At 37.0% G+C, this 15,922-nt stretch overlaps 1 pseudogene; it reads left to right on the forward strand.

Annotated features, from left to right (window-relative positions):
* The first annotated feature begins 1,062 nt into the window (after positions 1–1,062).
* Positions 1,063–15,922, forward strand: part of LOC116895883 — a 118,455-nt pseudogene continuing 103,595 nt past the window's right edge.

Raw genomic sequence — 15,922 nt, forward strand, 5'->3', positions numbered from 1 at the left:
GCAGGGAATAGAGAGGCAAAGATTAAAACAGAGACAGAAGGAATGCCCATTCAGAGCCTGCCCCATATGTGGCCCATACATATACAGCCACCCAATTAGATAAGATGGATGAAGCAAAGAAGTGCAGGCCGACAGGAACCGGATGTAGATCTCTCCTGAGAGACACAGCCAGAATACAGCAAATTCATAGGAGAGTTCCATCATTAAACCACTGAACTGAGAACGGGACCCCTGTCGAAGGAATCAGAGAAAGGACTGAAAGGGCTTGAAGGGACTCAAGACCCCAGATGAACAAAAATTCCCACCAACCCAAGCTTCCAGGGACCAAGCCACTACCCAAAGACTATACATGGACTGACCCTGGGCTCCAACCTCATAGGTAGCAATGAATATCCTATTAAGAGCACCAGTGGAAGGGAAAGCCCTTGGTCCTGCCAAGACTGAACCCCCAGTGAACGTGATTATTGGGCCGAGGGCAGTAATGGGGGGAGGATGGGGAGGGGAACACCCATAGAGAAGGTGATGGGGAGGGGTTAGGGGTATATTGGCCGGGAGACCGGGAAAAGGAATAATAATTGAAATGTAAATAAGAAATACCCAAGTTAATAAAGATGAAAAAATGACTTAATTAAAAATAGAGAAGAAATTTTCTTTACATCTGCGTCAAAAAATAGGATATCTTTTAACTTCATTTTGTCCTGCCTTGTCATCTAATAATACTTTTTATTATTTTTTCTAGCTGTTATATTATACCCACATGTACATTTGTTTAAAATATACTTCTATATAGTATGGACTAGTATCTGAAGATGAGAATGTGATGAGTTTTTTCTCTTATTTGTTTTTGATAATCTTGCTTAATAGTTTAATTTATGTTCTAAATCAATTTATTATCTCATCAGTTTACGGTTTTACTTTTCTTTTGACTCTTTTAATTATTATCTTAGTTAATGTCTTATTGCTGTGAAGGCATATCATGTCTACAGCAATTCATATAAAGGACAATATTTATTTGGGACTTGCTTATGTTTCAGAAATTTAGCATATTATTGTCCTGGTTCGATGAATGGCAGCAAACATGGCAGCAGACACAGTACTGGAGAAGTAGCTGAAAGTTCTACAAGTGGATTATCAGGCCGCAGGAAAAGTGAGACACTGGGCTCAGTTCATGTGTTTAAATACTCAAAGCCCACCCACAGTAATATACTTCCTCTAACAAGGAAGGCCATCTCCAGTGGTATAGTTCCTCCAGCTATCCCTTCTAATACTGCTATTCCCTTGTGACCAAGCATTCAAATCTATGAACTATGAGAGCCATTCCTTTTTTAAGCACCACAATTATAGTTTTTCAAAAACTTTATTATAAAAACCTGTACCCTCTTGCTCTTTACTCTTCCCTACTCTTCCCCTCTTCCCTGCCCATTCTCTCCCTCTCCCACCTTCCCTCCATGTGCCCATGGCCAGCCTCCTTTCCTGTCTTCCTCTACTCTGCTTATTTTATTAAACCTCTTCACATGGGAAAAACAAAACTGTAAATAGGAAATATACAGATTAAAAAGACTCAAAGTTTATAAATCTCTAATAAGTTTTATATAGATAGAATTGACATTCAAAAAGCTATAGAGCTTCATATTGTATTTTGTACTCTCTTTAATAAGTATATATCACTTATCATCCAAACTGAAAAATCATAAAGGGAATTAGGAATATAAGCAACTAGCAATTTAACCTCTTTTTAATACTCATAAGATGATATATACCAATGCAGTTTTAGTATCTTTTTCTAATGACTCAGCATGTTGAACACATTTAAAAAGAGTTATCAGCAATTTGTATTTCTTTTCCTGAAAATGGCCCATTTAATTTATTAGCTCAGTGTTGATTGGCAATTTTATTCTTTTGGTATTTAACTTCTTCTTCAGTTCTCTATAAATTCTGAGTATTAGTCCCTTGTCTTAAGACAAGGCTGGTAAAGATTTTCTTCAACTCTACAGAAAACCAGTGTGATTGTCTCCTTTGCTATATATAAATTTTTATAGTGCCTATCCTATTAAATTTCTGTTCATAAGGTCTTGTGTTCAAAACTGGTCTGGTCTACATTGAAGATTATTGATATGCTTTCTTCAAAAAAAATCAACATTTCAGGCTTTAAAGTATTTCATCAATTTCAAATTGACTTTGTACCAGTTGAAAAATGTAAATCAAATTTTTTGTTATGCACATGGATATGCAACTTTGTCAACACCATTTATTGAATAGGTTATTATTATCCACTGTATGCTTTTGCCTCTTTTGTCAAGTATTATGGTGAAATAGCATTTAGATAGGTTTTCTCATTCTTGATTATTTTCCAATGGTCTATCTGACTGTTATTCCCTCATGCCATCTTGCCTTTACCACTATAGTTGGGCAGTATAATCTGAGTTTGTTTATTGTGATACCATCAGCCTTGATCTTGATTCTTAGAATTGTTTTAGCAACTCACGGTCTTCTTTGGTCTCAAATTGCTTCTTGAATATATTTTAGTTCTGTGAAATGTAACATAAATCTTTATAGGTATTGCACTAAATATAATTTTAGTATTATGGGCATTTTTATAATATATGCAGATGATCCAGTAGCTAGACCATACTTCCATTATCTTGCCTAAAAAGAATTCTACATTTTCTGCTGTCCTGACTTGAATGCAATTAATCGTCTTAATTCAAGTTAGTTTTCTTAAAAGTTAAAAAATTGACAAATTATTTCCCAGTTTATTAAAAAGTTTAAAAAGCACACATTAATCAATTAGAAATCAAAAATATGTTTTATAGCAGGTTCCAGCGACATCCAAATAATCATTAGAGAATATTTGAAAAATATAAATAACTGGAAAGCCTAGAAAAAAATAGTACTTCTCAGTTCACACCATTTACCACAATTCAAGCCATAAGATATAAATAGCTTCATTCCTTCCCCTACCTCTTCCATTGGTGTCCTGTGCTCAGCCTGATGGTTGGCTGTGAGTATCTGCATCTGCATTGGTCCTGACTGGCAATACCTCTCAGAAGGCAGCTATACCAGGCTCCTGTCAGCAAGCACTTCCTCGCATCATCCATAGTGTCAGGGTTTGGTGTCTGCAGGTGGCACATATGCCAAGGCAGGGCTTTCTCTGGATTACCTTCCCTTTGGTCTCTGCTCCATTAGTTGTCTCTGCATTTCCTTTAGATTAGAACAATTCTGAGTCAAAATTTTGGAGATGGGTGGGTGGCCCTACTGCACCAACAATACTGACTAATCTCCCAGAGCTCCCAGAGACTGAGCCAACAACCGAGGAGGAATCCATGGTTCCAACTGCAAGTATAGCAGAGAATAGCCTTGTCTGGAATCAATGGGAAGGGAAGCCCTTGATTTTGTGGAGGATTGATGTCCTGGCATGGGGGGGATGCTGGAGTGATGAGTGATGAGGTGGAAGTGGGAAAGGTGGGTATGGGAGCACTCTCATAGAGGCAAGGGAGAGGGTTTAGGTGATGGGGAGTCTGTGAAGTGAAGCTGAAAAAGGGGAACAGTATTTGAAATGTAAATGAATAAAATAACCAATAAAATAATTAAATGTAAAAAATATAGTATGATAAATGGTTTACATGCTCAAAAATAACTTAAATACATCTATTACTAGTAAAAATATGGAAGCAGTAGTCAAAAGTATTTTTCAAAGAAAAGCTGTGAAGCTGAAGAATCCATTCCTGAATTTTCTAAAGCTTCCATGGAAGTTCTCATAGCTATTCTTTCTCCAGAGTTGCACAAAAATAAAGTTGCTCAGGTGCCACGCTACTCCCACTGGGCCAGTGATCTTTGTAGCAGAAGGTACTCTACGTGGTGCTGAAAAAATATAAGAACCAACCCTGCTACAAATCCTTCAACTTACAATGTGTCCTGTGAGTTAGATATGCTAGAGCATTGGTGGAACAGAGCCTGTAGGAGTGAACAAGCAGTACCTGACTGTGTTAAAGAATCATTCCATGAGATGAAATCCATGTGTGTCACTGTTCAGTTGACAAAGAACCAGAGAGTAGATGTCCCAGGAACCTTGTGGAAAACCAAATATTACTGTTTAACTATAGAAGGATAGCAATAAGATGACTTCAATGATTACGTTCTTACTGTCTACCTCAGGTAGACCATACTCTATGCTGAGACCGTAAAACAAGTCAATACGTAATTGCAGAAGGTGGGCATATTTAGTGTCTTCTATTTGCTGGATTTTATTTTAGCATACTTTCCTTACTATTAATCTTTCTTCAAAGCTACTTAGAAGTATAGAAAAACAGAGAATCTTCACTTAAACTTTGTTTTGAGCTCTCCCATGTCTGTTTATTCAGAGAAAAAAGAAAAAGAAAAATATACAAGAGCAGAGATGAAGAAGTGTGGTCAACATGAAAACTATGTTATAGCTCTTGATAGATCAATGCCAATATATGTGAATCCTTTTATTACAACATTGACTTTTATAAAATTTTATATTTATAAAGTTAGAAACATTATTTAGACAAAGACTTATAGACATCATTATACTACCAAAGAACCTGCAGAAACAAGGATAAGCTGTCTAGATTATTGTTACAAATAAGAAACTCTATCATCCTGAGTGATGTACCCAATCACACACACACACACACACACACACACACACACACACACACACACACAGTATGCACTCACTGATAAGTTGGTATTAGCCCAAAAGCTCAAATTACCAAAGCTGCAATTCACAGACCACATGAAGCTCAAGAAGGACTAGCAGAGTGTTGTTGCTTCAGTCCTTCTTAAAAAAGGGGGAACAAATATATTCATAGGAGAGGATATGGAGACAAAGTTTGGAGCAGAGACTGAAAGATTGGCCATTCAAAGCCTGTCCCACTTGGAGATACAGCACACACACACACACACACACACACACACACACACACACACACACACACACACACACCAAAACTAGACAATAATGATAAAGCCAAGAAGTGCATGCTAACAGGAGCCTGATATAGCTGTCTCCTGAAAGGTTCATCCAGAGTATGACAAATACTGAGGCAAATGCTAGCAGCAAACCATTGAACTGAGAACTGGGTCCCCACTGGGGGAATTAGAGAAAGGATTGAAATGCTGAAGTGGCTTGAAACCCTATAAAAACAACAATACCAACCAACCAGAGCTCCCAGGAACTACACCACCATCTAGAGAGTACACATGGATAGACCCATGGCTTCAGGTACATATGTAGCAGAGGTTGGCCTTGTTGGGCACCAATGGGAGGAGAAGCCCTTGGTTCTGTCAACCACCCCCTTCCCCGTGTAGTTGAATATCAGGGGGAAGCGGAGAAGGGGGTGGTTGGGGATGGGGAGCATCCTTATAGAAAAAGGGGTAGGGTGATAGGATAGGGGCCTTATGGACAGGAAACCAAGAAAAGGAATAATAGTTGAAGTGTAAATAAATAATATCCAATAAAAATTCTATTGTCCTAACAGTGACATTATTTCTCTCTAGTTGGTGATCAGTGTGGGTTAAATTAAAGATTTAACTCTTCCTTGTTAACATTTCGAAGAGATCAAGGAACAGACACCAGTGAATTAGTCCTGGTAGAAAGCAGCCCACCTGCATGGCTAGGTCCCCTTGAATACTAGGCTCTGGTACTGCTGACTGAGTCTTCAAGCCCACTCCTAGCACCTTGCTTACCATCTTTTGCTGTAACACTTTCATTTACTCAAGTTCATTGGAATGGTAATTTAATTTCCTTTTCACCAAGTGAAATTAAACATTGGATTTAGCTTTCTTCTGTGTATGGTTGCTATGCATGGTAGTGACTGCTATTTTTATTTCTCTGAAAATATAACCCATGAGCCTATAACCCTTGCATATTCATGAGTCCAGGTTCAGCAAAAAAATAACTTAGACAAGAGAAAAAGGAAGTGATCCTATGCATAACTCACTGTATTTTCCAAAAGGATCATTTTCTTTTTTAAAAAAGCCAATATCAATTTGGAGAAGCAGCATATTAGTACTATTACCAGGGAGTCTGACACGGGAAGGCTGACTTTGTGTATCACATTAGAAAATCCAATTAGTTTTTTTCCTGTTACTTTTCATACAGATTCTGAATATTTGAATATAATTAGATTTTCTTTCTTATCATAAGCTTTGATGTGTTTTTTTGGTTGTTGCTCAGAGGAAAAAAGAGAAAGAAAAAAAGAGAACTTAAAGCTCAATCAGTATAAAACAAAAAAAGATTAAAGAAGCCACAATGTAGCATTTCAGTGACCTCACTGTGAACAACAGTGGCCAGGCTAATTTTACACAGTGCTTTGGACAACAGAAATTTTTATCCTGATATCAACCAGGGGAATATAAGTTTGATTTTTGAAAGAGATATCTTGCTTTAAGCTGTTAAGATGTCTTTCTGGAGAATTCCAATCTGGATAGAGCAGGGGCAGACTCTATCAACAAAGTATATCTGTTGGTCCCAATGGTGTCCAGCATAGTCTTTACACAATTTTACTGGATCATATCCCTCTTTGTTAACATTGTTGGGGGAAGTTTTGCTCTAAAAAAGAAGGGTTGAAAAGGTGCAACAGACCACATAGCCTACCACGCCTGGGATACTTATTGTCTGGCCCTTCATTGACCCCCTGTTAGAAATGCAGGTCATTTGCTTTTTCAAATTGTTTTTGAAAAAAATGTTTAATATCTTAAGAAACACATCAGTGTGCAGCTTTCCAAAATAATTTTGGATATCTGATGATTTCAATTGTCTCCTATAAACATAAGGACTCATGAATGAGCCATGTAAGATGGTGGGCAGTGGTCCTAGCCATTATTATTTCTATCCTTGAGAAAGCATCAATGAGCAACCAGAAGACTAAGTCAGATTGAGAGATGAAGTCATTCTGAGAAAGCTTATATATCATTGATCCTGCAAATTAAGTCTCTAGCTATATTTTTTCTTCTGTATATAACAGAGGGTGTGGCTGCTATATTGTAGGGAAGGAACAGGAGAGTCTGTTAAAATCCTTGAGATGATTTACACATTTTTTGAGAACATAATTAGATTTGGTTACTACCAATATTATCATGTATATTTTTGTCTTTGCTTTTTTTTCATTTTACAAATTGAAAGAATGCTAAACGGTAAAGAATATCCTTCAGAATATATAATAAAATAAAATGTGCTCAGCATATTGAGTAAGATGGACGAAATGTTTGCCAGGCTCAGAGTCAGAGTCAGGCTCTAGGAAATACTAGGTTGAGGAAAAAAAGGGAGGGAGGGGAGGATGGTTAGCATTTATAAGTCAGAATTGAGAATTTAGATGTCTAACAGTATATGATGAGGTTAAAAGAAAGGTTTGAATGAAAAGCCCAGAGTGGACTGACAGAAAGGTTATTCTAACTATTGTAAAGCCCTTAAGGAAGGCATTTATGATAATGGCATTCCCATCACATGACCTCTTAAAAGTATTGTAATTTGCTCTAACATGGCCTACAAATAATAGATGGTAAAGAACTTAGTCCATTTCTACTTTGTGGCTTACGTCAGACTTGAATGTGATGACATCGAGAAGAAAGAAAGCAGGTTTATAGCTGAAGAAGACAGCAGTGACTTCATCTTCCACCCTAGGTCCCTGAACCTATACTGCAATAATGCTCGTAGTTGTTTAAGAGAGCATCGTGACCTATTCTGTTCATTCCATTGATAACTACTTTTAAATTAAAGTGGTTACTAAGTGCTCTGTAGACAAAGAATAAAATTGTTAATAATGAAATAAGAAAAATGGTGAAGCATTACTTTAATCCCAGCACTCAGGAGGAAGAGGCAGGTAGATCTCAGTGAATTTCAGGCAAGCCAGGACTGCATATTAAACGTGTCCTTTAAAATGAGTAAAATACTCTACTCCACAGTTCTAATCACAGGAGGAAAGTCTCAGGGTCACAAATACTTGGTCAGTATCATTTTTAATACTGGAAAGGATTATGGTAACTGTGCTTGGATGATTTGTACTGGAAAGATTCTTTTTTATATACGAAAATTCTTCTGAAATATGGATGAATTTTATTTTTTGTAAGTAAATTAAACTGTTGCCCTTTTCTTCACATTGCAAGGGAATTGCTTGATAAGGAATGTAATCAAAGTGGTTCAATCTGTGAAACAAATTGGGAATAGTGTTATGGTTTATATATAAAATGACCTCTCAAAAAGTCTTGACTACTAAAGGCTTGCTTTCTACATGGTGGCACTATAAGAAGTGACTAGAATATGAGGGCTCTGGCATAATCAGTGGTCTGAGTGCTGGATTTATAATTCAATGATATTTTTAGGTTGTACAAATGATCAGGAATGTTCATTGCATTGAGGACATGAGCCATTGAGGGTAGGCATCTGGACAATCATCTTAACTCTTCCCTGTTTATTGCTCTCTGTTTCCATGCTGCCATGAAACAAGGAGGTTTCTATTCCATACATGACTGACAAGAGACCCACTACATTCTCCATTTAAACATGCTGAAAAGAAAACAGAGCAGTTATCTTTAGACAGAAATCTCTAAACTGTGAACCAATAAATCTTTGTCGCCATAAACAGTTTTTCTTGGGTATTTGTTGTAGTAAAAAAAAAACAGACAGACAGACAGACAGACAGGTTAATATAAGGGGTAAAACAAAAGGACTCAGGAGAAGGTGAAACATCCCAAGTGGTTACATACTTCAGACACATAGGGGATTTCTATCCCAGGAAAAACCCTTAAGCAGTAGATAGAAAGTGACAGATATTGCCTCTTTATTCTTGTTTTCTAGTAGAAAATTCTGTTTCCTGTCTAATGTGATATAATAGGTTGTCTCTCTCGTGTGGGTGAGAGAAATGCAGAAGGATTTGGCCCGCCTACATGGACACAGCAGTGACACTGCAGATTATAGTACCCCCATATAATTGACATTATCTCCTTTTTTCTATTTATACACTTCTGTTTCTTTTAAGCACTTTTGTGGCAGTGATCCACAGAAACAAAAGTAGTTCAATATTCTTATTAGATAGCCAGAAAATCGTTTTTGCAGAAATCTGGTAGTTGGGTAAAAGATACCCAATGAGCTAAAGAGGTAGGCTGTATCAAAAAAGGCTTCACAATGCGCTCTGTCATGTTAGAACTTTGTTCTAAAGATAACGGGAAACCATGGAGATTTAAAACAGAGTAGTGTGATTAAACACCTATTTATCTATTGATTCTTGTAGTAGCCCTAAGCCACCTTATTTACCATTTGCAGAGTTTTCTAGCAAAGTTCTGTCCAAGTGTTTCAGGGAAATTTGCCCAGTATTCCAGAATAAGATAAAAGATATTCTCACATTCATATATTTGAGACATGGTATTAAATATTTTTAAGGAAGGGAAATAAATGCCAAATTCAAAATGTAAGAACTTTTTTTAAGTGGGCATAGATGTAGTAGTATAGCTCTGGAATTATTCAGGTAGGAAAGGTATGAGAATTAGAAGCTCAAGGTCACTATTGGTTATATAGCAACTTCAATGCCAGAGTGGATTAGATGAGAAAAATATCTCAAAAAATAAGGAGAAAAGCAAAGCACAAAAATTAAAGTTAGTGTTTGTCTTATATGTCAGTTGACATTTTGTCCTTTTGACAGTGTCCTGTGCCTTACAGATGCTTTTCAGTTTCAAGAGGTCTCATTTGTCAACTTTTGATCTTTGAGCCTGAGCCATTGGTGTTCTGTTAAAAAAAATTTCCATGAGTCAATCTGTTCAAGGCTACTTCTCACTCTCTTCTATTAGATTCAGTGTATTGGGTTTTATGTTGTGGTCCTTGATCCACTAGGACTTGAGCTGTGTGCAGGGTGATAAATATGGATCAATTTACATTATTCTACATGCAGACTTCCACGAAGACCAGCCAAGGCTATTTATTGAAAATGCTTTCTTTTTTTCCACTGCATGGTTTTGGTGTGTGGGTTTTTTCTGGTTCTTCACTTTTATTCCATTGAATGACTGGTCTATTTCTGTATGAATGACATGCAGTTTTATTACTAATGCTCTCTCTGTAGTATACCTTGAGGTCAGGGATGGTGATTCTCCCTGAAGTGTTTTTATTGTTGAGAATTTTATTTTTTTTTGCTTTCTTGGGCTTTCTGTTTTTCCATATGAAGTTGAGAATTGCTCTTTTCATTTCTGTGAAGAACTGCTGGAATTTTGATGGGAATTGCATTGATTCTGTAGATTGCTTTTGGAAAGATGCTCATTTTCTCTATGTTAATTCTACTTAACCATGACCATGTGAGAACTTTCCATCTGAGATCTTTGATTTCTTTCTTTCACTGGTTTGGTTAGAGTTACAGTAAGAATTTTACATTTGAGGCTATTGTGAAAGGTGTTCTTTTTCTAATTTCTTTCTCAGCCCTAATGATTTAAGTTACTTTTATATCCAGTTACTATCCCTAAGTTATTTATCAGCTGTATAAGTTCTCTGGTAGAATTTTTGGGGTTGCTTATGTATACTCTCATATCATCCACAAATAGTGATACCTTGACTTCTTCCTTTCCAATTTGTATCCCCTTGATTTCCTTTTGTTGTCTTATTGCTTTAGCTAGAACTGCAAGTACTATGTTGAATAGATAGGGAGAGAGTTGGCAGCTGTGTCTTGTCCTGATTTTAGTGGAATTGCTTAAAGTTTTTCTCCATTTAATTTGATGTTGGCTCTTTTTTGTTTTATATTATGTTTATCATGTTTAGGTCTGTGCCATGAATTTCTGAACTCTTCAAGATTTTTTTTTTTTTTTTATTAACTTGAGTATTTCTTATATACATTTCGAAAGTGTTATTCCCTTTCGGTTTCGGGCAAACATCCCCCCCCTCCCCCTTCCTTATGGGTGTTCCCCACCCTCCCCCCATTGCCGCCCTCTCCCCAACAGTCTAGTTCACTGGGGGTTCAGTCTTAGCAGGACCCAGAGCTTCCCCTTCCACTGGTGCTCTTACTAGGATATTCATTGCTACCTATGAGGTCAGAGTCCAGGGTCAGTCCATGTATAGTCTTTAGGTAGTGGCTTAGTCCCTGGAAGCTCTGGTTGCTTGGCATTGTTGTACATATGGGGTCTCGAGCCCCTTCAAGCTCTTCCAGTTCTTTCTCTGATTCCTTCAACGGGGGGGTCCTATTCTCAGTTCAGTGGTTTGCTGCTGGCATTCGCCTCTGTATTTGCTGTATTCTGGCTGTGTCTCTCAGGAGCGATCTACACTTCTGCACTTTCTCCAAGACTTTTAAAATAAAGGGGAGTTGTATTTTGTCAAAGGCTTTTTCAGTATCTAAAGATAGGATCCTGTGATATTTTTCTTTGAGTTTGTATATATAGTGAATACATTGATAAGTTTTCATATATTGAGCCATCCCTGCATTCTGGGATGAAGACTAATTATGCTGAATGATGGTCTTGATGTGTGTGTTAGTTAGGGTTTTATGATGTGAACAGATACCATGACAAAAGCCAATACTAAATGGGGCTGGCTTACAGGTTCAAAGGTTATGATAATAAAGGCAAGAACAAGATAGTATCCAGGCAGGCAAGGTATAGGAGGAGCTGAGAGTTCTACATCTTCATCAGAAGACTGCTAGCAGGATACTGACATCCAGGCAGCTAGGATGAAGGTCTTAAAGCCCATGCCAACAGTACCACACCTATTCTAACAAGACCACACCTCCAAATAGTGCCATTCCATTGACTGAGCATATACAAACCATAACAATGTGTTCTTGTATTCTGTTTGCAAGAATTTTATTGAATATTTTTTGCACTGATGTGCTCAAGTTAAATTGGTCTAACATTCTCCTTATTCCTTTGGCCTTTGTGTGGTTTAGGTAGCACAATAACTGTGGCTTCATAGAATGATTTAGGTAGTGTTCTTTCTTTTCCTTCTGTTCCTATTTTGTGGAATAGTTTGGGGAATATTGAAGGCCTGGTAGAATTCTGCACTAAGACCATCTGACACTTGCTTTTTTGGTTGGGAGGTTTTTAAAATAACTCCTTGTTTTTCCAGGGGTTATGGTATTATTTAGATAGTTTACCTGGTCTTGATTTTAAATTTTGTACATGGTATCTCTCTAAAAATTATCCATTTCATCTATATTTTCCAGTTGTGTTAACTATATGCTTTTATAGTAAGAGTTGATAATTTTTGAACTTCCTCAGTTTCTGTTGTTATGCCTCCCTTTTCATTTCTGCATTTGTTAATATGGATACTGTCTCTGTGCCTTTCAGTTAGTTTCCTTAAGGGTTTATCTATCTTGTTGATTCTCTCAGAGAACCAGCTTTTGTTCTGTTGATTCTTTTTTTTTTTTGATCTTTTTTTTTTCTAATTAGTTGATTTCAGTCCTGAGTTTGACTATTTTCTGAAGTCTACTCCTCGTGGGTATGATTGCTTCTTTTTGTTCTAAAGGTTTCAGGCATGCTACTAAGCTGATAGATCTCTCAAAATTCTTTATGAAGACACCCAATGATATGAATTTTCCTCTTAGCATTGTACTCCATAAATTTGGGTATACTGGGCCCAAATTTTCATTAAATTTTAGAAAGTCTTTAATTTCCATCTCTATTTCTTCCCTGACCCACTTATCTTGAGTAGAGAGTTGTTTACTTTCCATGAGTATATGGGCTTTCTGTTTTTTTTTTTTTTTTTTTTTTTTTTTTGGAGCTGGGGACCAACCCAGGGCCTTTTCAGATGCTAGACAAGCGCTCCCCGCTGAGCTAAATCCTCAACCCTGTTTCTCTTGTTTTTATTGTTACTGAAGTCCAGCCTTACTTTGTGGTGATCTGGTAAAATACATGGAATTATTTTAGTCTTCTTGATTCCATTTAGGTTTGTTTTGTACCTAATTATATGGTCAGTTTTAGAGAATAGTTCATGATGTGCTGAGAAGAAGGTATATTCTTTCATTTTAGGGTGAAGTGTTCTGTAGATATCTATTAAATTCATTTGGTTCAAAACTTCTATTAGTTTCACTATGTCCCTGTTTAGTTTCTGATTTACTGACCTGTCTATTGATGATATTATGGTATTAACATGCATCACTATTATTGTGTGAGGTTCAATGCTTGTTTTGAGCTTTAATAGTTTCTCTTATGAATGTGAATACTCTTCTTTTGGGGCAGATGTGTTCAGAATTGGGACTTTATCTTGGTATATTTTTCCTTTGATGTGTATGAAGTGTCCTTCCTCATCTTTTCATTACTTTTGGTTGAAAGTCTATTTTATTGGATAATAGAATGCTGAGTACAGCTTGTTTTCCTCATTCTCTGAGTTCAAGGCCAGCCTCATCTATAGAGCAAGTTCCAAGGTTAGACAGTTCAGAAAACCATCAAAAAAGTTGTAAATGAATGAGGGAGCAATCCCCCCCCCCCACAAGAAGCAGCAGCACTTGGCGCCTTTGTTCAAATGGTTCTGGTTGTAAAGTCATGAATAGAAGCAAGGGGTTATGGAATCTTCCTCTATGACAAACAAAAGATGTTGAGGCTGGGCATATGTCAAAAATACACCTTCATGGTGCCCTATAGATACCATTGTGTGAAGCTGTAAGGGGAAGCCTTGACTGCCTTGTATACTCCAAAGTTTTGGAGACTCAAGCACTTTTGGATGTCTGCTGAGGAGAGCTATGAACATGGAATAGAACCAGCCCAAGAGAAAGAATTGTGTTATAGTCAGCAAAGCTGAAAGGATTTGGAGATCAGAAGAGGTCTTTGACATCAGACATGGAAATGCAGAGTTTAGAATTTGTGAAGCTGGTTTTCAGATTTACTTTGGGCCAGTAATTCTTCACTATTCTCCATTTATTCTCTTTTGAAACTGTAATGTATGTCCTGTGCAATTATAAGTTTGAAGTATGTGATTTGATTTTTCATTTGATTTTACAGAGAATTACAGTGAAGAGATTGCATGCATTGCAAAAAAAAAAAGACTGCCTTGGCTTTTGTTTTGTTTTTTGTTTTTTGTGTTTTTCAATTCAGCATCATGGTTGTTTGCTCTGAGTACACATCTTAAATCCCAAGAAATGTAGGTAAGGTTAGTTTGTAGAAAGAAGCAGCCATGTTGGAAAGTGGTATCTAATTGAGTGGCAGACAAATGGAAGAATTAATGACAGAAAGAATCAGAGATAGGATACTGGCACCTCTAAGGAGAATACACAGGAAAGGGAGGCTATTTAAGATCAGTTCAGAAACAGTGTGGGCAGTCGGTTGAGTTCAGCCAACACAGGTTGGGGTAGTTCAGTTCAGAGTTGAGAGGTAGTTTTTAGCCAGATCCATTGAGCTCAACTGAGTGCCAAGCAGTTCACTTGAGTTGGTTGGAAGTCAATGTGGTGAAAGCAATGCAGTGAAGTTGAATTCATTAATGAGTTCATATACTTCAGTGCTTGTCTGCACAGACAACTGAACCCAGAGAATAAGGAGCCAGAAGATGAGATTAAATTTCCATAGTTAGTTTGAGGTCAAGCAGAGTAATTCACTGAGAAACTGAAAGAAACCGTAATGAATCAGTTAGCTTGAAGAGGAGTTTGTGTCAGAACATCTGAGTTAATTCAAAGAGAGTTCAGAAAGAAGTACAAAGGGTAAGCTTCTTCAAACAGTATGACTCCTAGATGATTATATATCAGGTGAATAAAGTTACTTTCACAGAGAATTTGAATTTTAAACAAGTTTAGTTTTGTTACAGACTAGGGGACCTTTGAAGTTGAACTGAATGCATTTCTGCATTATGTTAAAGGTACAAGCCTAAGAGGGCCAGGGAGCAGAATGTGGTCCTTTGAACAGGTATGGCTCCCACAGACTCATGTATTTGAGTACTAGGTCTCGAGGGGAGGCACTATTGAAAGGTATGGCTTTTTTGGATTAGTTGTGGCATCGTTGAAGGGTGTGTGTCACCACTGTGTGGGCTTTGAGGTCTCAAAATCTCAGTCCAGTTCTCTACTTGCTCCCTATGGTTCAAGATGTAGAAACTCTCACGTCCTTACCCTGTACCATGTCTGTCTGCATGCTGCCATGTTATCTTCCATAATGATAATGGACTAAACCTTCAAAATGGTAAGAGAGCTCCAATTAAATGGTTTCATTATAAGAGTTGCTATGGTCATGTTGTCTCTTCATAGAAATAAAACTGTAACTAAGATGGTGATACAGACAGGAGCCTGAACTCTAGTCAGGCAAAGGATGGTGGACCTTGGCTATATTTAAAGTCTTAAAAAATCTGGGCAGAGTAGAGGATCAAATAGACTTCTCAGGCTAGACCCTATGGAAGAATGTAATACTGACTTCTAAAGATCATTTTCATGGTGAATTTAGATTATAAGACTGAAAAATAAGTCTTGCATATTTGATAAATAATTAGAAAAATGAAGTTAATGAGAAAGACACAAACAGGAATAATTAAAATTTGGTAATGAAATTAATTTTGTTCACAAGATATATGTCTTTTTCTCTCCATATATTTTGAGGAATAGGACCTTGAAAAGCATGACTAGAGGTACAGTCCTTAAATTCCAAGATAATATTAGTAAATATATCTTACATTTCTATAATACTTCCTGCTTACATTTTATTTTCTACTCTATTAGATCCACACCTCTACATATTTGAGTATATCAGACAGAATAACCTGGCTAGTCTCTAGACAACATTGACCATTATTTATTTATCCTTTTTTTTGTTTCCTATTTTCTAAAATAACTGTCCAAGTGAATGACTTGTTATTATCCTTTTTTGAGACCATAACATCAGGGCAAATCTTTCTTGGATAGTCAATGATATAAACTATATCTTTAAAGTCCTTCTCTGGTGTTCCTTTGGGAGAAATTTTAGGGAAAGTATTGAGAGTCAGACCTGGTAGCAATAAATACACCTAACTTCATGGCAT

Source organism: Rattus rattus, chromosome 1 (assembly GCF_011064425.1).
Source record: "Rattus rattus isolate New Zealand chromosome 1, Rrattus_CSIRO_v1, whole genome shotgun sequence".
Taxonomy (NCBI): Eukaryota; Metazoa; Chordata; class Mammalia; order Rodentia; family Muridae; genus Rattus; species Rattus rattus.